This window comes from Drosophila subpulchrella, unplaced genomic scaffold, assembly GCF_014743375.2.
Source record: "Drosophila subpulchrella strain 33 F10 #4 breed RU33 unplaced genomic scaffold, RU_Dsub_v1.1 Primary Assembly Seq155, whole genome shotgun sequence".
Classification (NCBI taxonomy): Eukaryota; Metazoa; Arthropoda; class Insecta; order Diptera; family Drosophilidae; genus Drosophila; species Drosophila subpulchrella.
In genome coordinates this window covers 116,356-142,351 of record NW_023665494.1, presented here as the reverse complement: position 1 = coordinate 142,351, position 25,996 = coordinate 116,356, and the positions used below count along the sequence as shown (strand labels likewise).

The 25,996-nt window shown below is 33.3% G+C and overlaps 4 non-coding genes across 4 annotated transcripts; all 4 read left to right on the top strand.

The window, feature by feature from the left end:
- Positions 1 to 6,893: 6,893 nt before the first annotated feature.
- On the top strand, positions 6,894 to 8,888 carry LOC119558999. The gene has a single exon (XR_005220583.1). It is a non-coding gene; the product is annotated as a small subunit ribosomal RNA (ribosomal RNA).
- Positions 8,889 to 9,547: 659 nt separating this feature from the next.
- On the top strand, positions 9,548 to 9,726 carry LOC119558989. Its single transcript, XR_005220574.1, has one exon. It is a non-coding gene; the product is annotated as a 5.8S ribosomal RNA (ribosomal RNA).
- A 10,955-nt stretch (positions 9,727 to 20,681) lies between these two features.
- On the top strand, positions 20,682 to 22,676 carry LOC119558998. Its single transcript, XR_005220582.1, has one exon. It is a non-coding gene; the product is annotated as a small subunit ribosomal RNA (ribosomal RNA).
- Positions 22,677 to 23,336: 660 nt separating this feature from the next.
- LOC119558988 lies at positions 23,337 to 23,515 on the top strand. Its single transcript, XR_005220573.1, has one exon. It is a non-coding gene; the product is annotated as a 5.8S ribosomal RNA (ribosomal RNA).
- Positions 23,516 to 25,996: the final 2,481 nt, after the last annotated feature.

The following is a 25,996-nucleotide window of genomic DNA, read 5'->3' as shown; positions in this document are numbered from 1 at the left end:
GGCACTAGTACTGTAAACAGGCACGCAATAGTGCGTGGGGTAAAAAAACTACTATAGGGAGGTGGTCGTTGGCGGGCCCCTCCTCGTATTGGTCAAAACTTATGTTATGCATATGAATTTGTCAATACTATATAGAACGCCAAGCATATCCATATAAACTATGGATATGCATAGAAAACCATACAAAAGTAAAAAAAAATTATGTATAGAAAAATATACATATATTTATATAAGTGAATCGTATGGATATGGCTTATAGGTATAATACCTATAAGGCATAATAATGTATAACAAGTAAATATACATTGAAATGTGAATGCATTGTATGGATATGGCATATAAATGCCATATATATAGAAATAAATTGTATATCAATGATATAACAATTATAAACCTAGTGAGGGGCGGCACTAGTGAATGAATCGTATGGATATGGCTTATAGGTATAATACCTATAAGGCATAATAATGTATAATATAATAAATATACATTAAGATATGAATGGATTGTATAAATATGGCATAGAAATGCCATATACATAAGAATAAATGGTAGAATTTACCCATATATCACTGAAACACGATATATAAACCTAGTGATAGCTGGCACTAGTACTGTAAACAGGCACGCAATAGTGCGTGGGGTAAAAAACTACTATAGGGAGGTGGTCGTTGGCGGGCCCCTCCTCGTATTGGTCAAAACTTATGTTATGCATATGAATTTGTCAATACTATATAGAACGCCAAGCATATCCATATAAACTATGGATATGCATAGAAAATCCATACAAAAGTAAAAAAAAATTATGTATAGAAAAATATACATATATTTATATAAGTGAATCGTATGGATATGGCTTATAGGTATAATACCTATAAGGCATAATAATGTATAACAAGTAAATATACATTGAAATGTGAATGCATTGTATGGATATGGCATATAAATGCCATATATATAGAAATAAATTGTATATCAATGATATAACAATTATAAACCTAGTGAGGGGCGGCACTAGTGAATGAATCGTATGGATATGGCTTATAGGTATAATACCTATAAGGCATAATAATGTATAATATAATAAATATACATTAAGATATGAATGGATTGTATAAATATGGCATAGAAATGCCATATACATAAGAATAAATGGTAGAATTTACCCATATATCACTGAAACACGATATATAAACCTAGTGATAGCTGGCACTAGTACTGTAAACAGGCACGCAATAGTGCGTGGGGTAAAAAACTACTATAGGGAGGTGGTCGTTGGCGGGCCCCTCCTCGTATTGGTCAAAACTTATGTTATGCATATGAATTTGTCAATACTATATAGAACGCCAAGCATATCCATATAAACTATGGATATGCATAGAAATCCATACAAAAGTAAAAAAAAATTATGTATAGAAAAATATACATATATTTATATAAGTGAATCGTATGGATATGGCTTATAGGTATAATACCTATAAGGCATAATAATGTATAACAAGTAAATATACATTGAAATGTGAATGCATTGTATGGATATGGCATATAAATGCCATATATATAGAAATAAATTGTATATCAATGATATAACAATTATAAACCTAGTGAGGGGCGGCACTAGTGAATGAATCGTATGGATATGGCTTATAGGTATAATACCTATAAGGCATAATAATGTATAATATAATAAATATACATTAAGATATGAATGGATTGTATAAATATGGCATAGAAATGCCATATACATAAGAATAAATGGTAGAATTTACCCATATATCACTGAAACACGATATATAAACCTAGTGATAGCTGGCACTAGTACTGTAAACAGGCACGCAATAGTGCGTGGGGTAAAAAACTACTATAGGGAGGTGGTCGTTGGCGGGCCCCTCCTCGTATTGGTCAAAACTTATGTTATGCATATGAATTTGTCAATACTATATAGAACGCCAAGCATATCCATATAAACTATGGATATGCATAGAAAACCATACAAAAGTAAAAAAAAATTATGTATAGAAAAATATACATATATTTATATAAGTGAATCGTATGGATATGGCTTATAGGTATAATACCTATAAGGCATAATAATGTATAACAAGTAAATATACATTGAAATGTGAATGCATTGTATGGATATGGCATATAAATGCCATATATATAGAAATAAATTGTATATCAATGATATAACAATTATAAACCTAGTGAGGGGCGGCACTAGTGAATGAATCGTATGGATATGGCTTATAGGTATAATACCTATAAGGCATAATAATGTATAATATAATAAATATACATTAAGATATGAATGGATTGTATAAATATGGCATAGAAATGCCATATACATAAGAATAAATGGTAGAATTTACCCATATATCACTGAAACACGATATATAAACCTAGTGATAGCTGGCACTAGTACTGTAAACAGGCACGCAATAGTGCGTGGGGTAAAAAACTACTATAGGGAGGTGGTCGTTGGCGGGCCCCTCCTCGTATTGGTCAAAACTTATGTTATGCATATGAATTTGTCAATACTATATAGAACGCCAAGCATATCCATATAAACTATGGATATGCATAGAAATCCATACAAAAGTAAAAAAAAATTATGTATAGAAAAATATACATATATTTATATAAGTGAATCGTATGGATATGGCTTATAGGTATAATACCTATAAGGCATAATAATGTATAACAAGTAAATATACATTGAAATGTGAATGCATTGTATGGATATGGCATATAAATGCCATATATATAGAAATAAATTGTATATCAATGATATAACAATTATAAACCTAGTGAGGGGCGGCACTAGTGAATGAATCGTATGGATATGGCTTATAGGTATAATACCTATAAGGCATAATAATGTATAATATAATAAATATACATTAAGATATGAATGGATTGTATAAATATGGCATAGAAATGCCATATACATAAGAATAAATGGTAGAATTTACCCATATATCACTGAAACACGATATATAAACCTAGTGATAGCTGGCACTAGTACTGTAAACAGGCACGCAATAGTGCGTGGGGTAAAAAACTACTATAGGGAGGTGGTCGTTGGCGGGCCCCTCCTCGTATTGGTCAAAACTTATGTTATGCATATGAATTTGTCAATACTATATAGAACGCCAAGCATATCCATATAAACTATGGATATGCATAGAAAACCATACAAAAGTAAAAAAAAATTATGTATAGAAAAATATACATATATTTATATAAGTGAATCGTATGGATATGGCTTATAGGTATAATACCTATAAGGCATAATAATGTATAACAAGTAAATATACATTGAAATGTGAATGCATTGTATGGATATGGCATATAAATGCCATATATATAGAAATAAATTGTATATCAATGATATAACAATTATAAACCTAGTGAGGGGCGGCACTAGTGAATGAATCGTATGGATATGGCTTATAGGTATAATACCTATAAGGCATAATAATGTATAATATAATAAATATACATTAAGATATGAATGGATTGTATAAATATGGCATAGAAATGCCATATACATAAGAATAAATGGTAGAATTTACCCATATATCACTGAAACACGATATATAAACCTAGTGATAGCTGGCACTAGTACTGTAAACAGGCACGCAATAGTGCGTGGGGTAAAAAACTACTATAGGGAGGTGGTCGTTGGCGGGCCCCTCCTCGTATTGGTCAAAACTTATGTTATGCATATGAATTTGTCAATACTATATAGAACGCCAAGCATATCCATATAAACTATGGATATGCATAGAAAACCATACAAAAGTAAAAAAAAATTATGTATAGAAAAATATACATATATTTATATAAGTGAATCGTATGGATATGGCTTATAGGTATAATACCTATAAGGCATAATAATGTATAACAAGTAAATATACATTGAAATGTGAATGCATTGTATGGATATGGCATATAAATGCCATATATATAGAAATAAATTGTATATCAATGATATAACAATTATAAACCTAGTGAGGGGCGGCACTAGTGAATGAATCGTATGGATATGGCTTATAGGTATAATACCTATAAGGCATAATAATGTATAATATAATAAATATACATTAAGATATGAATGGATTGTATAAATATGGCATAGAAATGCCATATACATAAGAATAAATGGTAGAATTTACCCATATATCACTGAAACACGATATATAAACCTAGTGATAGCTGGCACTAGTACTGTAAACAGGCACGCAATAGTGCGTGGGGTAAAAAACTACTATAGGGAGGTGGTCGTTGGCGGGCCCCTCCTCGTATTGGTCAAAACTTATGTTATGCATATGAATTTGTCAATACTATATAGAACGCCAAGCATATCCATATAAACTATGGATATGCATAGAAATCCATACAAAAGTAAAAAAAAATTATGTATAGAAAAAATATACATATATTTATATAAGTGAATCGTATGGATATGGCTTATAGGTATAATACCTATAAGGCATAATAATGTATAACAAGTAAATATACATTGAAATGTGAATGCATTGTATGGATATGGCATATAAATGCCATATATATAGAAATAAATTGTATATCAATGATATAACAATTATAAACCTAGTGAGGGGCGGCACTAGTGAATGAATCGTATGGATATGGCTTATAGGTATAATACCTATAAGGCATAATAATGTATAATATAATAAATATACATTAAGATATGAATGGATTGTATAAATATGGCATAGAAATGCCATATACATAAGAATAAATGGTAGAATTTACCCATATATCACTGAAACACGATATATAAACCTAGTGATAGCTGGCACTAGTACTGTAAACAGGCACGCAATAGTGCGTGGGGTAAAAAACTACTATAGGGAGGTGGTCGTTGGCGGGCCCCTCCTCGTATTGGTCAAAACTTATGTTATGCATATGAATTTGTCAATACTATATAGAACGCCAAGCATATCCATATAAACTATGGATATGCATAGAAATCCATACAAAAAGTAAAAAAAAATTATGTATAGAAAAATATACATATATTTATATAAGTGAATCGTATGGATATGGCTTATAGGTATAATACCTATAAGGCATAATAATGTATAACAAGTAAATATACATTGAAATGTGAATGCATTGTATGGATATGGCATATAAATGCCATATATATAGAAATAAATTGTATATCAATGATATAACAATTATAAACCTAGTGAGGGGCGGCACTAGTGAATGAATCGTATGGATATGGCTTATAGGTATAATACCTATAAGGCATAATAATGTATAATATAATAAATATACATTAAGATATGAATGGATTGTATAAATATGGCATAGAAATGCCATATACATAAGAATAAATGGTAGAATTTACCCATATATCACTGAAACATGATATATAAACCTAGTGATAGCTGGCACTAGTACTGTAAACAGGCACGCAGTAGTGCGTGGGGTAAAAAACTACTATAGGGAGGTGGTCGTTGGCGGGCCCCTCCTCGTATTGGTCAAAACTTATGTTATGCGTAAACATATGATTTTGTCAATACTATAAAGAAAACTTGTTTTGTACATACAAAACTAAATGAATTATATGGATATTGAAAAATAAATGGCATTATATCCATATAATGAAAATATACTTGTATTCTCTTATTATAAGAGAGAATACCGTATAGTTGGTTGGCAAAGACAATTGAAAATACCCGAATTGCAGATGATGGGTTCAAAAACTACTATAGGGTGGTGTAGCAAATAATATGAAGATGATATATCCATATAATGGATATACACTAGTATTCTCTTATTATAATAGAGAATACCATATAAATGGTTGGCAAAGACAATTGAAAATACCCGAATTGAAGTTGACGGGTTCAAAAACTATTATAGGGTGATGTAGCAAATAAAATAATGAAGATATATCCATATAATGGAATTATATGTGTATTCTCTTATTATATGAGAGAGTACCAAACGGTTGATTGGCAAAGACAATTGAAAATACCCGAATTAAAGATATTGGGTCCAAAAACTACTATAGGATGGTCAATGGGCCGGCCATCTACTATTGACGTGACAAAATACTGTCTGTCGGTAGAGAAGATATTAATCCGTCAAATTTGTTTCTTTATTCATTTATGAATATGAGACTTGGCTCCACGGTTAATATTTTAAGCCCAAAGATAATAATGTTGAAACAAAGGCCAAGGTTTCTATTATACATAGAATAACAAATTGTTTCCGAACTTTATCGTTAATCCAAATAAATAATTACAATTGAGGCAGGCTAATAATGATATATATTTTGTATTGATAATCTTGATATATATGTATATTGGTCTGCCATTATCACATACTGAGTTATGTGATAATTCCCTGCGGGGATAAATTAAAAGAGGTGTCCCTATATTAAAAGAAAATAATATATATATATATTATTTTTTCTAACTTACATATCATATATGCGCTCGGTTTTATATTATATATTACCAAAGAGTCTTATATGAATATATACAGATAAATTTTAAATTTATCATCAAAATACAAATGATTTAATTCAATATTTTATATTGGTTAAACAAAAATTGTACATGTGTGGATACAATAATGACGTATGTCGAACAAAAAAGATATTTTAGAATGAAATATGCAAATATAAAGAAAATTATTACGTATTACGAAAAAAAATATTGTGTTTTTAACATCAATAATTAAAAAACTTGTTATTATTAGTGGCGGAACAAGTATATATTGTGAAAACAACAAACGTATACGAATGCTATATAAAAATGGCCGTATTCGATAGAAAACAATCTATAAAATTTATATTGCTAATTTCTATTCAAAAATATGAATGAAATATGAATAAAAACATTATTCTGGTTGATCCTGCCAGTAGTTATATGCTTGTCTCAAAGATTAAGCCATGCATGTCTAAGTACACACGAATTAAAAGTGAAACCGCAAAAGGCTCATTATATCAGTTATGGTTCCTTAGATCGTTAACAGTTACTTGGATAACTGTGGTAATTCTAGAGCTAATACATGCAATTAAAACATGAACCTTATGGGACATGTGCTTTTATTAGGCTAAAACCAAGCGATCGCAAGATCGTTATATTGGTTGAACTCTAGATAACATGCAGATCGTATGGTCTTGTACCGACGACAGATCTTTCAAATGTCTGCCCTATCAACTTTTGATGGTAGTATCTAGGACTACCATGGTTGCAACGGGTAACGGGGAATCAGGGTTCGATTCCGGAGAGGGAGCCTGAGAAACGGCTACCACATCTAAGGAAGGCAGCAGGCGCGTAAATTACCCACTCCCAGCTCGGGGAGGTAGTGACGAAAAATAACAATACAGGACTCATATCCGAGGCCCTGTAATTGGAATGAGTACACTTTAAATCCTTTAACAAGGACCAATTGGAGGGCAAGTCTGGTGCCAGCAGCCGCGGTAATTCCAGCTCCAATAGCGTATATTAAAGTTGTTGCGGTTAAAACGTTCGTAGTTGAACTTGTGCTTCATACGGGTAGTACAACTTACAATTGTGGTTAGTACTATACCTTTATGTATGTAAGCGTATTACCGGTGGAGTTCTTACATGTGCTTAGATACTTGTATTTTTTCATATGTTCCTCCTATTTAAAAACCTGCATTAGTGCTCTTAAACGAGTGTTATTGTGGGCCGGTACAATTACTTTGAACAAATTAGAGTGCTTAAAGCAGGCTTCAAATGCCTGAATATTCTGTGCATGGGATAATGAAATAAGACCTCTGTTCTGCTTTCATTGGTTTTCAGATCAAGAGGTAATGATTAATAGAAGCAGTTTGGGGGCATTAGTATTACGACGCGAGAGGTGAAATTCTTGGACCGTCGTAAGACTAACTTAAGCGAAAGCATTTGCCAAAGATGTTTTCATTAATCAAGAACGAAAGTTAGAGGTTCGAAGGCGATCAGATACCGCCCTAGTTCTAACCATAAACGATGCCAGCTAGCAATTGGGTGTAGCTACTTTTATGGCTCTCTCAGTCGCTTCCCGGGAAACCAAAGCTTTTGGGCTCCGGGGGAAGTATGGTTGCAAAGCTGAAACTTAAAGGAATTGACGGAAGGGCACCACCAGGAGTGGAGCCTGCGGCTTAATTTGACTCAACACGGGAAAACTTACCAGGTCCGAACATAAGTGTGTAAGACAGATTGATAGCTCTTTCTCGAATCTATGGGTGGTGGTGCATGGCCGTTCTTAGTTCGTGGAGTGATTTGTCTGGTTAATTCCGATAACGAACGAGACTCAAATATATTAAATAGATATCTTCAGGATTATGGTGTTGAAGCTTATATAGCCTTCATTCATGGTGGCAGTAAAATGTTTATTGTGTTTGAATGTGTTTATATAAGTGGAGCCGTACCTGTTGGTTTGTCCCATTATAAGGACACTAGCTTCTTAAATGGACAAATTGCGTCTAGCAATAATGAGATTGAGCAATAACAGGTCTGTGATGCCCTTAGATGTCCTGGGCTGCACGCGCGCTACAATGAAAGTATCAACGTGTATTTCCTAGACCGAGAGGTCCGGGTAAACCGCTGAACCACTTTCATGCTTGGGATTGTGAACTGAAACTGTTCACATGAACTTGGAATTCCCAGTAAGTGTGAGTCATTAACTCGCATTGATTACGTCCCTGCCCTTTGTACACACCGCCCGTCGCTACTACCGATTGAATTATTTAGTGAGGTCTCCGGACGTGATCACTGTGACGCCTTGTGTGTTACGGTTGTTTCGCAAAAGTTGACCGAACTTGATTATTTAGAGGAAGTAAAAGTCGTAACAAGGTTTCCGTAGGTGAACCTGCGGAAGGATCATTATTGTTTAATATCCTTACCGTTAATAAAAAAATTTGTTTTTATTATAATAATATAATATATTATAGTAATACAAATAAAATATAAATTGCCAAAAATATGATCTTTTATAGATCAAATATAAAATTTCGAACAAGCAAATCGAAATAATAATTGTAATAATAAATATATTATTGCATTAAATAAGAGATAAATAAATAAGCAAAAGCAAACAAATAACAAATTCGAACAAGCAAATCGAAATTATTAAATTTATTTAATATTATTATTATATTGTATATTAAATGCAATTAATTAATAAAACACTGTGTGTATATGGACCATAATATACACGCGTTGCGATATGTATTGTTCATCTCAGTTATGCGCATACATTGGATAATGCAACAACCTAAAATGTACAATGTTGTACCTGATTATTACAGGTTAATGTTTTATATAAATTTCAATATATATCGCTAAAAAAAAGTATTAATACCGTAAATGCCATTTAAAAAATACTTGATATATTATTGGTTATATGAAACTAAGACATTTCGCAGCATTCGTTTTAGGTATAAAAATCAATTTATTGAAGGAATTGATATATGCCAGTAAAATGGTGTATTTTTAATTTCTTTCAATAAAAACATATATGACAAAATTACCAAACCAATATATAAAACTCTAAGCGGTGGATCACTCGGCTCATGGGTCGATGAAGAACGCAGCAAACTGTGCGTCATCGTGTGAACTGCAGGACACATGAACATCGACATTTTGAACGCATATCGCAGTCCATGCTGTTATGTACTTTAATTAATTTTATAGTGCTGCTTGGACTACATATGGTTGAGGGTTGTAAGACTATGCTAATTAAGTTGTTTATATAAATTTTATAATGAAATTTTATAAGCATATGGTATATTATTGGATAATAATAATTTAATTATTATATTATTCATAATATTAACAAATATATGAAAAACATTATCTCACATTAGTAAATAATTTGAATGTGAAAAACGAAGAGAAATATTTTCTTTTTCAATCAAATAATACTGAGAAATGTCTAGCATAAAAAATTTATCTAGAATTGTCTCTTATTAAAGATTAGTAAATAGAAAGCCGTTGACAATATTATTATTCTTCGTTGATTCGTTAGACCAAACAAATGCCATACAAATATATAAAATATATAACGAATTTAATAAAATGTTTTATCATTATATATAAAGAATTAATTGCAAAAAAAGTTATACACAACCTCAACTCATATGGGACTACCCCCTGAATTTAAGCATATTAATTAGGGGAGGAAAAGAAACTAACCAGGATTTTCTTAGTAGCGGCGAGCGAAAAGAAATCAGTTCAGCACTAAGTCACTTTGTCTATATGGCAAATGTGAGATGCAGTGTATGGAGCGTCAATATTCTAGTATGAGAAATTAACGATTTAAGTCCTTCTTAAATGAGGCCATTTACCCATAGAGGGTGCCAGGCCCGTATAACGTTAATGATTACTAGATGATGTTTCCAAAGAGTCGTGTTGCTTGATAGTGCAGCACTAAGTGGGTGGTAAACTCCATCTAAAACTAAATATAACCATGAGACCGATAGTAAACAAGTACCGTGAGGGAAAGTTGAAAAGAACTCTGAATAGAGAGTTAAACAGTACGTGAAACTGCTTAGAGGTTAAGCCCGATGAACCTGAATATCCGTTATGGAAAATTCATCATTAAAATTGTAATATTTAAACAATATTATGATAATAGTGTGCATTTTTTCCATATAAGGACATTGTAATCTATTAGCATACAAAATTTATCATAAAATATAACTTATAGTTTATTCAAATTAATTTGCTTGCATTTTAACACAGAATAAATGTTATTAATTTGATAAAGTGCTGATAGATTTATATGAATACAGTGCGTTAATTTTTCGGAATTATATAATGGCATAATTATCATTGATTTTTGTGTTTATTATATGCACTTGTATGATTAACAATGCGAAAGATTCAGGATACCTTCGGGACCCGTCTTGAAACACGGACCAAGGAGTCTAACATATGTGCAAGTTATTGGGATATAAACCTAATAGCGTAATTAACTTGACTAATAATGGGATTAGTTTTTTAACTATTTATAGCTAATTAACACAATCCCGGGGCGTTCTATATAGTTATGTATAATGATATTTATATTATTTATGCCTCTAACTGGAACGTACCTTGAGCATATATGCTGTGACCCGAAAGATGGTGAACTATACTTGATCAGGTTGAAGTCAGGGGAAACCCTGATGGAAGACCGAAACAGTTCTGACGTGCAAATCGATTGTCAGAATTGAGTATAGGGGCGAAAGACCAATCGAACCATCTAGTAGCTGGTTCCTTCCGAAGTTTCCCTCAGGATAGCTGGTGCATTTTAATGTTATATAAAATAATCTTATCTGGTAAAGCGAATGATTAGAGGCCTTAGGGTCGAAACGATCTTAACCTATTCTCAAACTTTAAATGGGTAAGAACCTTAACTTTCTTGATATGAAGTTCAAGGTTATGATATAATGTGCCCAGTGGGCCACTTTTGGTAAGCAGAACTGGCGCTGTGGGATGAACCAAACGTAATGTTACGGTGCCCAAATTAACAACTCATGCAGATACCATGAAAGGCGTTGGTTGCTTAAAACAGCAGGACGGTGATCATGGAAGTCGAAATCCGCTAAGGAGTGTGTAACAACTCACCTGCCGAAGCAACTAGCCCTTAAAATGGATGGCGCTTAAGTTGTATACCTATACATTACCGCTAAAGTAGATGATTTATATTACTTGTGATATAAATTTTGAAACTTTAGTGAGTAGGAAGGTACAATGGTATGCGTAGAAGTGTTTGGCGTAAGCCTGCATGGAGCTGCCATTGGTACAGATCTTGGTGGTAGTAGCAAATAATCGAATGAGACCTTGGAGGACTGAAGTGGAGAAGGGTTTCGTGTGAACAGTGGTTGATCACGAGTTAGTCGGTCCTAAGTTCAAGGCGAAAGCCGAAAATTTTCAAGTAAAACACAAATGCCATACAAATATAATTATATTATATAAATCAAGCTAATTAATATACTTGAATAATTTTGAACGAAAGGGAATACGGTTCCAATTCCGTAACCTGTTGAGTATCCGTTTGTTATTAAATATGGGCCTCGTGCTCATCCTGGCAACAGGAACGACCATAAAGAAGCCGTCGAGAGATATCGGAAGAGTTTTCTTTTCTGTTTTATAGCCGTACTACCATGGAAGTCTTTCGCAGAGAGATATGGTAGATGGGCTAGAAGAGCATGACATATACTGTTGTGTCGATATTTTCTCCTCGGACCTTGAAAATTTATGGTGGGGACACGCAAACTTCTCAACAGGCCGTACCAATATCCGCAGCTGGTCTCCAAGGTGAAGAGTCTCTAGTCGATAGAATAATGTAGGTAAGGGAAGTCGGCAAATTAGATCCGTAACTTCGGGATAAGGATTGGCTCTGAAGATTGAGATAGTCGGGCTTGATTGGGAAACAATAACATGGTTTATGTGCTCGTTCTGGGTAAATAGAGTGTCTGGCATTTATGTTGGTCACTTGTTCCCCGGATAGTTTAGTTACGTAGCCAATTGTGGAACTTTCTTGCTAAAATTTTTAAGAATACTAATTGGGTTAAACCAATTAGTTCTTATTAATTATAACGATTATCAATTAACAATCAATTCAGAACTGGCACGGACTTGGGGAATCCGACTGTCTAATTAAAACAAAGCATTGTGATGGCCCTAGCGGGTGTTGACACAATGTGATTTCTGCCCAGTGCTCTGAATGTCAAAGTGAAGAAATTCAAGTAAGCGCGGGTCAACGGCGGGAGTAACTATGACTCTCTTAAGGTAGCCAAATGCCTCGTCATCTAATTAGTGACGCGCATGAATGGATTAACGAGATTCCTACTGTCCCTATCTACTATCTAGCGAAACCACAGCCAAGGGAACGGGCTTGGAATAATTAGCGGGGAAAGAAGACCCTTTTGAGCTTGACTCTAATCTGGCAGTGTAAGGAGACATAAGAGGTGTAGAATAAGTGGGAGATATTAGACTTCGGTTTGGTATCGCCAATGAAATACCACTACTCTTATTGTTTCCTTACTTACTTGATTAAATGGAACGTGTATCATTTCCTAGCCATTATACGGATATATTTATTATATCTTATGGTATTGGGTTTTGATGCAAGCTTCTTGATCAAAGTATCACGAGTTTGTTATATAATCGCAAACAAATTCTTTAATAAAACGGTGCATTTATGTATTTTTGATTTGAAAATTTGGTATAACTCCAATTACTCAGGTATGATCCAATTCAAGGACATTGCCAGGTAGGGAGTTTGACTGGGGCGGTACATCTCTCAAATAATAACGGAGGTGTCCCAAGGCCAGCTCAGTGCGGACAGAAACCACACATAGAGCAAAAGGGCAAATGCTGACTTGATCTCGGTGTTCAGTACACACAGGGACAGCAAAAGCTCGGCCTATCGATCCTTTTGGTTTAAAGAGTTTTTAACAAGAGGTGTCAGAAAAGTTACCATAGGGATAACTGGCTTGTGGCGGCCAAGCGTTCATAGCGACGTCGCTTTTTGATCCTTCGATGTCGGCTCTTCCTATCATTGTGAAGCAAAATTCACCAAGCGTTGGATTGTTCACCCATGCAAGGGAACGTGAGCTGGGTTTAGACCGTCGTGAGACAGGTTAGTTTTACCCTACTAATGACAAAACGTTGTTGCGACAGCATTCCTGCGTAGTACGAGAGGAACCGCAGGTACGGACCAATGGCACAATACTTGTTCGAGCGAACAGTGGTATGACGCTACGTCCGTTGGATTATGCCTGAACGCCTCTAAGGTCGTATCCGTGCTGGACTGCAATGATAAATAAGGGGCAATTTGCATTGTATGGCTTCTAAACCATTTAAAGTTTATAATTTACTTTATAAACGACAATGGATGTGATGCCAATGTAATTTGTAACATAGTAAATTGGGAGGATCTTTGATCACCTGATGCCGCGCTAGTTACATATAAAAGCATTATTTAATACAATGACAAAGCCTAGAATCAATTGTAAACGACTTTTGTAACAGGCAAGGTGTTGTAAGTGGTTGAGCAGCTGCCATACTGCGATCCACTGAAGCTTATCCTTTGCTTGATGATTCGATAATAAAGATGTTGCAAGCGGGCATAATCATTATGCTTGCTTGCAGCATCGCACGCCACTTTGTTTGTGGTGTGTAAGGTAGGGAAGAAGAAATATAAAAGACCTAAATTGGAAACATCAATATATAAGTAAATATTGAACAAACAAAATGTATCGTCATCTTATTAGTGACGCGATGATAAAGTGGCAAACATATTCCATGTATAAATATTCCTATGGTATTAAAATTCAAGTAAAGAGGACATATATAAAAGTTTGTATATATGGTTCATTCAATGGTAGCAGCGGTTGGTTGGTTGGTGTCTGCTCCTCTTATTGTTCAAAACTTATGTTATGGTAGCAAGTCTATATCGTCATATTATTAGTGACGCGAAAAAGTAGTGGCAAAACATATTCCATGTATAAATAAATATTCCTATGGTATTGAAATTCAAGTAAAGAGGCCATTCAAGTAAAGAGGACTTATATAAATATAAGTATATATAATGGTAGCAGCGCGGTTGGTTGGTTGGTGTGTCTGCTCCTCTTATTGTTCAAAACTTATGTTATGGTAGCAAGACTGTATCGTCATATTATTAGTGACGCGAAAAAGTAGTGGCAAAACATATTCCATGTATAAATATTCCTATGGTATTGAAATTCAACTAAAGAGGACATATAAAATTACTATCAATGGTAGCAGTGGTTGGTTGGTTGGTGGTTGGTTGGCGGCTGCTCCTATTATTGTTCAAGACTTATGTTATGGTAGCAAGTCTGTATCGTCATATTAATTATTAGTGACGCGAAAAAGTAGTGGAAATCATATTCCATGTATAAATAGATTCCTATGGTAATGAAATTTTCAAGTAAAGAGAGGACCATTCAAGTAAGAGGACATATAAAAAGTAAGTATATGTTCCTCCAATGGTAGCAGTGGTTGGTTGGTTGGCGGCTGATCCTCTTATTGTTCAAAACTTATTTTATCAATATGAGTTTGGCAATACAATAAAGAAGACCAATCTAATCCATATAAAACTAAATGTATTATATGGATATGCTTAGGAAACCCATATATTCATAAAAAAAAATTATGTATAGAAAATTATACATATATCTTTTATATAAATGAATCGTATGGATATCGCCTTATGGTAGGTATAATAACTTTTTAAGGCATAATAATGTATAATATAGAAAATATACATTGAAATATAAATGCATTTTTATAGATATGGCGGCATATAAGTGCCATATACACAAGAATAAATAATAGAATTTACCAATATATAATTAAAATGAGATATATAAACCTAGTGAGGGGCTGCACTAGTATATGAATCGTATGGATATGGCTTATAGGTATAATACCTATAAGGCATAATAATGTATAATATAATAAATATAAATTAAGATATGAATGAATTATATAAATATGGCATAGAAATGCCATATACATACATAAGAATAAATGGTAGAATTTACCCATATATCACTGAAACACGATATATAAACCTAATGATAGCTGGCACTAGTACTGTAAACATGCACGCAATAGTGCGTGGGGTAAAAAACTACTATAGGGAGGTGGTCGTTGGCGGGCCCCTCCTCGTATTGGTCAAAACTTATGTTATGCATATGAATTTGTCAATACTATATAGAACGCCAAGCATATCCATATAAACTATGGATATGCATAGAAATCCATACAAAAGTAAAAAAAAATTATGTATAGAAAAATATACATATATTTATATAAGTGAATCGTATGGATATGGCTTATAGGTATAATACCTATAAGGCATAATAATGTATAACAAGTAAATATACATTGAAATGTGAATGCATTGTATGGATATGGCATATAAATGCCATATATATAGAAATAAATTGTATATCAATGATATAACAATTATAAACCTAGTGAGGGCGGCACTAGTGAATGAATCGTATGGATATGGCTTATAGGTATAATACCTATAAGGCATAATAATGTATAATATAATAAATATACATTAAGATATGAATGGATTGTATAAATATGGCATAGAAATGCCATATACATAAGAATAAATGGTAGAATTTACCCATATATCACTGAAACACGATATATAAACCTAGTGATAGCTGGCACTAGTACTGTAAACAGGCACGCAATAGTGCGTGGGGTAAAAAACTACTATAGGGAGGTGGTCGTTGGCGGGCCCCTCCTCGTATTGGTCAAAACTTATGTTATGCATATGAATTTGTCAATACTATATAGAACGCCAAGCATATCCATATAAACTATGGATATGCATAGAAATCCATACAAAAGTAAAAAAAAATTATGTATAGAAAAATATACATATATTTATATAAGTGAATCGTATGGATATGGCTTATAGGTATAATACCTATAAGGCATAATAATGTATAACAAGTAAATATACATTGAAATGTGAATGCATTGTATGGATATGGCATATAAATGCCATATATATAGAAATAAATTGTATATCAATGATATAACAATTATAAACCTAGTGAGGGGCGGCACTAGTGAATGAATCGTATGGATATGGCTTATAGGTATAATACCTATAAGGCATAATAATGTATAATATAATAAATATACATTAAGATATGAATGGATTGTATAAATATGGCATAGAAATGCCATATACATAAGAATAAATGGTAGAATTTACCCATATATCACTGAAACACGATATATAAACCTAGTGATAGCTGGCACTAGTACTGTAAACAGGCACGCAATAGTGCGTGGGGTAAAAAACTACTATAGGGAGGTGGTCGTTGGCGGGCCCCTCCTCGTATTGGTCAAAACTTATGTTATGCATATGAATTTGTCAATACTATATAGAACGCCAAGCATATCCATATAAACTATGGATATGCATAGAAAACCATACAAAAGTAAAAAAAAATTATGTATAGAAAAATATACATATATTTATATAAGTGAATCGTATGGATATGGCTTATAGGTATAATACCTATAAGGCATAATAATGTATAACAAGTAAATATACATTGAAATGTGAATGCATTGTATGGATATGGCATATAAATGCCATATATATAGAAATAAATTGTATATCAATGATATAACAATTATAAACCTAGTGAGGGGCGGCACTAGTGAATGAATCGTATGGATATGGCTTATAGGTATAATACCTATAAGGCATAATAATGTATAATATAATAAATATACATTAAGATATGAATGGATTGTATAAATATGGCATAGAAATGCCATATACATAAGAATAAATGGTAGAATTTACCCATATATCACTGAAACACGATATATAAACCTAGTGATAGCTGGCACTAGTACTGTAAACAGGCACGCAATAGTGCGTGGGGTAAAAAACTACTATAGGGAGGTGGTCGTTGGCGGGCCCCTCCTCGTATTGGTCAAAACTTATGTTATGCATATGAATTTGTCAATACTATATAGAACGCCAAGCATATCCATATAAACTATGGATATGCATAGAAAACCATACAAAAGTAAAAAAAAATTATGTATAGAAAAATATACATATATTTATATAAGTGAATCGTATGGATATGGCTTATAGGTATAATACCTATAAGGCATAATAATGTATAACAAGTAAATATACATTGAAATGTGAATGCATTGTATGGATATGGCATATAAATGCCATATATATAGAAATAAATTGTATATCAATGATATAACAATTATAAACCTAGTGAGGGGCGGCACTAGTGAATGAATCGTATGGATATGGCTTATAGGTATAATACCTATAAGGCATAATAATGTATAATATAATAAATATACATTAAGATATGAATGGATTGTATAAATATGGCATAGAAATGCCATATACATAAGAATAAATGGTAGAATTTACCCATATATCACTGAAACACGATATATAAACCTAGTGATAGCTGGCACTAGTACTGTAAACAGGCACGCAATAGTGCGTGGGGTAAAAAACTACTATAGGGAGGTGGTCGTTGGCGGGCCCCTCCTCGTATTGGTCAAAACTTATGTTATGCATATGAATTTGTCAATACTATATAGAACGCCAAGCATATCCATATAAACTATGGATATGCATAGAAATCCATACAAAAAGTAAAAAAAAATTATGTATAGAAAAATATACATATATTTATATAAGTGAATCGTATGGATATGGCTTATAGGTATAATACCTATAAGGCATAATAATGTATAACAAGTAAATATACATTGAAATGTGAATGCATTGTATGGATATGGCATATAAATGCCATATATATAGAAATAAATTGTATATCAATGATATAACAATTATAAACCTAGTGAGGGGCGGCACTAGTGAATGAATCGTATGGATATGGCTTATAGGTATAATACCTATAAGGCATAATAATGTATAATATAATAAATATACATTAAGATATGAATGGATTGTATAAATATGGCATAGAAATGCCATATACATAAGAATAAATGGTAGAATTTACCCATATATCACTGAAACACGATATATAAACCTAGTGATAGCTGGCACTAGTACTGTAAACAGGCACGCAATAGTGCGTGGGGTAAAAAACTACTATAGGGAGGTGGTCGTTGGCGGGCCCCTCCTCGTATTGGTCAAAACTTATGTTATGCATATGAATTTGTCAATACTATATAGAACGCCAAGCATATCCATATAAACTATGGATATGCATAGAAAACCATACAAAAGTAAAAAAAAATTATGTATAGAAAAATATACATATATTTATATAAGTGAATCGTATGGATATGGCTTATAGGTATAATACCTATAAGGCATAATAATGTATAACAAGTAAATATACATTGAAATGTGAATGCATTGTATGGATATGGCATATAAATGCCATATATATAGAAATAAATTGTATATCAATGATATAACAATTATAAACCTAGTGAGGGGCGGCACTAGTGAATGAATCGTATGGATATGGCTTATAGGTATAATACCTATAAGGCATAATAATGTATAATATAATAAATATACATTAAGATATGAATGGATTGTATAAATATGGCATAGAAATGCCATATACATAAGAATAAATGGTAGAATTTACCCATATATCACTGAAACATGATATATAAACCTAGTGATAGCTGGCACTAGTACTGTAAACAGGCACGCAGTAGTGCGTGGGGTAAAAAACTACTATAGGGAGGTGGTCGTTGGCGGGCCCCTCCTCGTATTGGTCAAAACTTATGTTATGCGTAAACATATGATTTTGTCAATACTATAAAGAAAACTTGTTTTGTACATACAAAACTAAATGAATTATATGGATATTGAAAAATAAATGGCATTATATCCATATAATGAAAATATACTTGTATTCTCTTATTATAAGAGAGAATACCGTATAGTTGGTTGGCAAAGACAATTGAAAATACCCGAATTGCAGATGATGGGTTCAAAAACTACTATAGGGTGGTGTAGCAAATAATATGAAGATGATATATCCATATAATGGATATACACTAGTATTCTCTTATTATAATAGAGAATACCATATAAATGGTTGGCAAAGACAATTGAAAATACCCGAATTGAAGTTGACGGGTTCAAAAACTATTATAGGGTGATGTAGCAAATAAAATAATGAAGATATATCCATATAATGGAATTATATGTGTATTCTCTTATTATATGAGAGAGTACCAAACGGTTGATTGGCAAAGACAATTGAAAATACCCGAATTAAAGATATTGGGTCCAAAAACTACTATAGGATGGTCAATGGGCCGGCCATCTACTATTGACGTGACAAAATACTGTCTGTCGGTAGAGAAGATATTAATCCGTCAAATTTGTTTCTTTATTCATTTATGAATATGAGACTTGGCTCCACGGTTAATATTTTAAGCCCAAAGATAATAATGTTGAAACAAAGGCCAAGGTTTCTATTATACATAGAATAACAAATTGTTTCCGAACTTTATCGTTAATCCAAATAAATAATTACAATTGAGGCAGGCTAATAATGATATATATTTTGTATTGATAATCTTGATATATATGTATATTGGTCTGCCATTATCACATACTGAGTTATGTGATAATTCCCTGCGGGGATAAATTAAAAGAGGTGTCCCTATATTAAAAGAAAATAATATATATATATATTATTTTTTCTAACGTACATATCATATATGCGCTCGGTTTTATATTATATATTACCAAAGAGTCTTATATGAATATATACAGATAAATTTTAAATTTATCATCAAAATACAAATGATTTAATTCAATATTTTATATTGGTTAAACAAAAATTGTACATGTGTGGATACAATAATGACGTATGTCGAACAAAAAAGATATTTTAGAATGAAATATGCAAATATAAAGAAAATTATTACGTATTACGAAAAAAAATATTGTGTTTTTAACATCAATAATTAAAAAACTTGTTATTATTAGTGGCGGAACAAGTATATATTGTGAAAACAACAAACGTATACGAATGCTATATAAAAATGGCCGTATTCGATAGAAAACAATCTATAAAATTTATATTGCTAATTTCTATTCAAAAATATGAATGAAATATGAATAAAAACATTATTCTGGTTGATCCTGCCAGTAGTTATATGCTTGTCTCAAAGATTAAGCCATGCATGTCTAAGTACACACGAATTAAAAGTGAAACCGCAAAAGGCTCATTATATCAGTTATGGTTCCTTAGATCGTTAACAGTTACTTGGATAACTGTGGTAATTCTAGAGCTAATACATGCAATTAAAACATGAACCTTATGGGACATGTGCTTTTATTAGGCTAAAACCAAGCGATCGCAAGATCGTTATATTGGTTGAACTCTAGATAACATGCAGATCGTATGGTCTTGTACCGACGACAGATCTTTCAAATGTCTGCCCTATCAACTTTTGATGGTAGTATCTAGGACTACCATGGTTGCAACGGGTAACGGGGAATCAGGGTTCGATTCCGGAGAGGGAGCCTGAGAAACGGCTACCACATCTAAGGAAGGCAGCAGGCGCGTAAATTACCCACTCCCAGCTCGGGGAGGTAGTGACGAAAAATAACAATACAGGACTCATATCCGAGGCCCTGTAATTGGAATGAGTACACTTTAAATCCTTTAACAAGGACCAATTGGAGGGCAAGTCTGGTGCCAGCAGCCGCGGTAATTCCAGCTCCAATAGCGTATATTAAAGTTGTTGCGGTTAAAACGTTCGTAGTTGAACTTGTGCTTCATACGGGTAGTACAACTTACAATTGTGGTTAGTACTATACCTTTATGTATGTAAGCGTATTACCGGTGGAGTTCTTACATGTGCTTAGATACTTGTATTTTTTCATATGTTCCTCCTATTTAAAAACCTGCATTAGTGCTCTTAAACGAGTGTTATTGTGGGCCGGTACAATTACTTTGAACAAATTAGAGTGCTTAAAGCAGGCTTCAAATGCCTGAATATTCTGTGCATGGGATAATGAAATAAGACCTCTGTTCTGCTTTCATTGGTTTTCAGATCAAGAGGTAATGATTAATAGAAGCAGTTTGGGGGCATTAGTATTACGACGCGAGAGGTGAAATTCTTGGACCGTCGTAAGACTAACTTAAGCGAAAGCATTTGCCAAAGATGTTTTCATTAATCAAGAACGAAAGTTAGAGGTTCGAAGGCGATCAGATACCGCCCTAGTTCTAACCATAAACGATGCCAGCTAGCAATTGGGTGTAGCTACTTTTATGGCTCTCTCAGTCGCTTCCCGGGAAACCAAAGCTTTTGGGCTCCGGGGGAAGTATGGTTGCAAAGCTGAAACTTAAAGGAATTGACGGAAGGGCACCACCAGGAGTGGAGCCTGCGGCTTAATTTGACTCAACACGGGAAAACTTACCAGGTCCGAACATAAGTGTGTAAGACAGATTGATAGCTCTTTCTCGAATCTATGGGTGGTGGTGCATGGCCGTTCTTAGTTCGTGGAGTGATTTGTCTGGTTAATTCCGATAACGAACGAGACTCAAATATATTAAATAGATATCTTCAGGATTATGGTGTTGAAGCTTATATAGCCTTCATTCATGGTGGCAGTAAAATGTTTATTGTGTTTGAATGTGTTTATATAAGTGGAGCCGTACCTGTTGGTTTGTCCCATTATAAGGACACTAGCTTCTTAAATGGACAAATTGCGTCTAGCAATAATGAGATTGAGCAATAACAGGTCTGTGATGCCCTTAGATGTCCTGGGCTGCACGCGCGCTACAATGAAAGTATCAACGTGTATTTCCTAGACCGAGAGGTCCGGGTAAACCGCTGAACCACTTTCATGCTTGGGATTGTGAACTGAAACTGTTCACATGAACTTGGAATTCCCAGTAAGTGTGAGTCATTAACTCGCATTGATTACGTCCCTGCCCTTTGTACACACCGCCCGTCGCTACTACCGATTGAATTATTTAGTGAGGTCTCCGGACGTGATCACTGTGACGCCTTGTGTGTTACGGTTGTTTCGCAAAAGTTGACCGAACTTGATTATTTAGAGGAAGTAAAAGTCGTAACAAGGTTTCCGTAGGTGAACCTGCGGAAGGATCATTATTGTTTAATATCCTTACCGTTAATAAAAAAATTTGTTTTTATTATAATAATATAATATATTATAGTAATACAAATAAAATATAAATTGCCAAAAATATGATCTTTTATAGATCAAATATAAAATTTCGAACAAGCAAATCGAAATAATAATTGTAATAATAAATATATTATTGCATTAAATAAGAGATAAATAAATAAGCAAAAGCAAACAAATAACAAATTCGAACAAGCAAATCGAAATTATTAAATTTATTTAATATTATTATTATATTGTATATTAAATGCAATTAATTAATAAAACACTGTGTGTATATGGACCATAATATACACGCGTTGCGATATGTATTGTTCATCTCAGTTATGCGCATACATTGGATAATGCAACAACCTAAAATGTACAATGTTGTACCTGATTATTACAGGTTAATGTTTTATATAAATTTCAATATATATCGCTAAAAAAAAAGTATTAATACCGTAAATGCCATTTAAAAAATACTTGATATATTATTGGTTATATGAAACTAAGACATTTCGCAGCATTCGTTTTAGGTATAAAAATCAATTTATTGAAGGAATTGATATATGCCAGTAAAATGGTGTATTTTTAATTTCTTTCAATAAAAACATATATGACAAAATTACCAAACCAATATATAAAACTCTAAGCGGTGGATCACTCGGCTCATGGGTCGATGAAGAACGCAGCAAACTGTGCGTCATCGTGTGAACTGCAGGACACATGAACATCGACATTTTGAACGCATATCGCAGTCCATGCTGTTATGTACTTTAATTAATTTTATAGTGCTGCTTGGACTACATATGGTTGAGGGTTGTAAGACTATGCTAATTAAGTTGTTTATATAAATTTTATAATGAAATTTTATAAGCATATGGTATATTATTGGATAATAATAATTTAATTATTATATTATTCATAATATTAACAAATATATGAAAAACATTATCTCACATTAGTAAATAATTTGAATGTGAAAAACGAAGAGAAATATTTTCTTTTTCAATCAAATAATACTGAGAAATGTCTAGCATAAAAAATTTATCTAGAATTGTCTCTTATTAAAGATTAGTAAATAGAAAGCCGTTGACAATATTATTATTCTTCGTTGATTCGTTAGACCAAACAAATGCCATACAAATATATAAAATATATAACGAATTTAATAAAATGTTTTATCATTATATATAAAGAATTAATTGCAAAAAAAGTTATACACAACCTCAACTCATATGGGACTACCCCCTGAATTTAAGCATATTAATTAGGGGAGGAAAAGAAACTAACCAGGATTTTCTTAGTAGCGGCGAGCGAAAAGAAATCAGTTCAGCACTAAGTCACTTTGTCTATATGGCAAATGTGAGATGCAGTGTATGGAGCGTCAATATTCTAGTATGAGAAATTAACGATTTAAGTCCTTCTTAAATGAGGCCATTTACCCATAGAGGGTGCCAGGCCCGTATAACGTTAATGATTACTAGATGATGTTTCCAAAGAGTCGTGTTGCTTGATAGTGCAGCACTAAGTGGGTGGTAAACTCCATCTAAAACTAAATATAACCATGAGACCGATAGTAAACAAGTACCGTGAGGGAAAGTTGAAAAGAACTCTGAATAGAGAGTTAAACAGTACGTGAAACTGCTTAGAGGTTAAGCCCGATGAACCTGAATATCCGTTATGGAAAATTCATCATTAAAATTGTAATATTTAAACAATATTATGATAATAGTGTGCATTTTTTCCATATAAGGACATTGTAATCTATTAGCATACAAAATTTATCATAAAATATAACTTATAGTTTATTCAAATTAATTTGCTTGCATTTTAACACAGAATAAATGTTATTAATTTGATAAAGTGCTGATAGATTTATATGAATACAGTGCGTTAATTTTTCGGAATTATATAATGGCATAATTATCATTGATTTTTGTGTTTATTATATGCACTTGTATGATTAACAATGCGAAAGATTCAGGATACCTTCGGGACCCGTCTTGAAACACGGACCAAGGAGTCTAACATATGTGCAAGTTATTGGGATATAAACCTAATAGCGTAATTAACTTGACTAATAATGGGATTAGTTTTTTAACTATTTATAGCTAATTAACACAATCCCGGGGCGTTCTATATAGTTATGTATAATGATATTTATATTATTTATGCCTCTAACTGGAACGTACCTTGAGCATATATGCTGTGACCCGAAAGATGGTGAACTATACTTGATCAGGTTGAAGTCAGGGGAAACCCTGATGGAAGACCGAAACAGTTCTGACGTGCAAATCGATTGTCAGAATTGAGTATAGGGGCGAAAGACCAATCGAACCATCTAGTAGCTGGTTCCTTCCGAAGTTTCCCTCAGGATAGCTGGTGCATTTTAATGTTATATAAAATAATCTTATCTGGTAAAGCGAATGATTAGAGGCCTTAGGGTCGAAACGATCTTAACCTATTCTCAAACTTTAAATGGGTAAGAACCTTAACTTTCTTGATATGAAGTTCAAGGTTATGATATAATGTGCCCAGTGGGCCACTTTTGGTAAGCAGAACTGGCGCTGTGGGATGAACCAAACGTAATGTTACGGTGCCCAAATTAACAACTCATGCAGATACCATGAAAGGCGTTGGTTGCTTAAAACAGCAGGACGGTGATCATGGAAGTCGAAATCCGCTAAGGAGTGTGTAACAACTCACCTGCCGAAGCAACTAGCCCTTAAAATGGATGGCGCTTAAGTTGTATACCTATACATTACCGCTAAAGTAGATGATTTATATTACTTGTGATATAAATTTTGAAACTTTAGTGAGTAGGAAGGTACAATGGTATGCGTAGAAGTGTTTGGCGTAAGCCTGCATGGAGCTGCCATTGGTACAGATCTTGGTGGTAGTAGCAAATAATCGAATGAGACCTTGGAGGACTGAAGTGGAGAAGGGTTTCGTGTGAACAGTGGTTGATCACGAGTTAGTCGGTCCTAAGTTCAAGGCGAAAGCCGAAAATTTTCAAGTAAAACACAAATGCCATACAAATATAATTATATTATATAAATCAAGCTAATTAATATACTTGAATAATTTTGAACGAAAGGGAATACGGTTCCAATTCCGTAACCTGTTGAGTATCCGTTTGTTATTAAATATGGGCCTCGTGCTCATCCTGGCAACAGGAACGACCATAAAGAAGCCGTCGAGAGATATCGGAAGAGTTTTCTTTTCTGTTTTATAGCCGTACTACCATGGAAGTCTTTCGCAGAGAGATATGGTAGATGGGCTAGAAGAGCATGACATATAC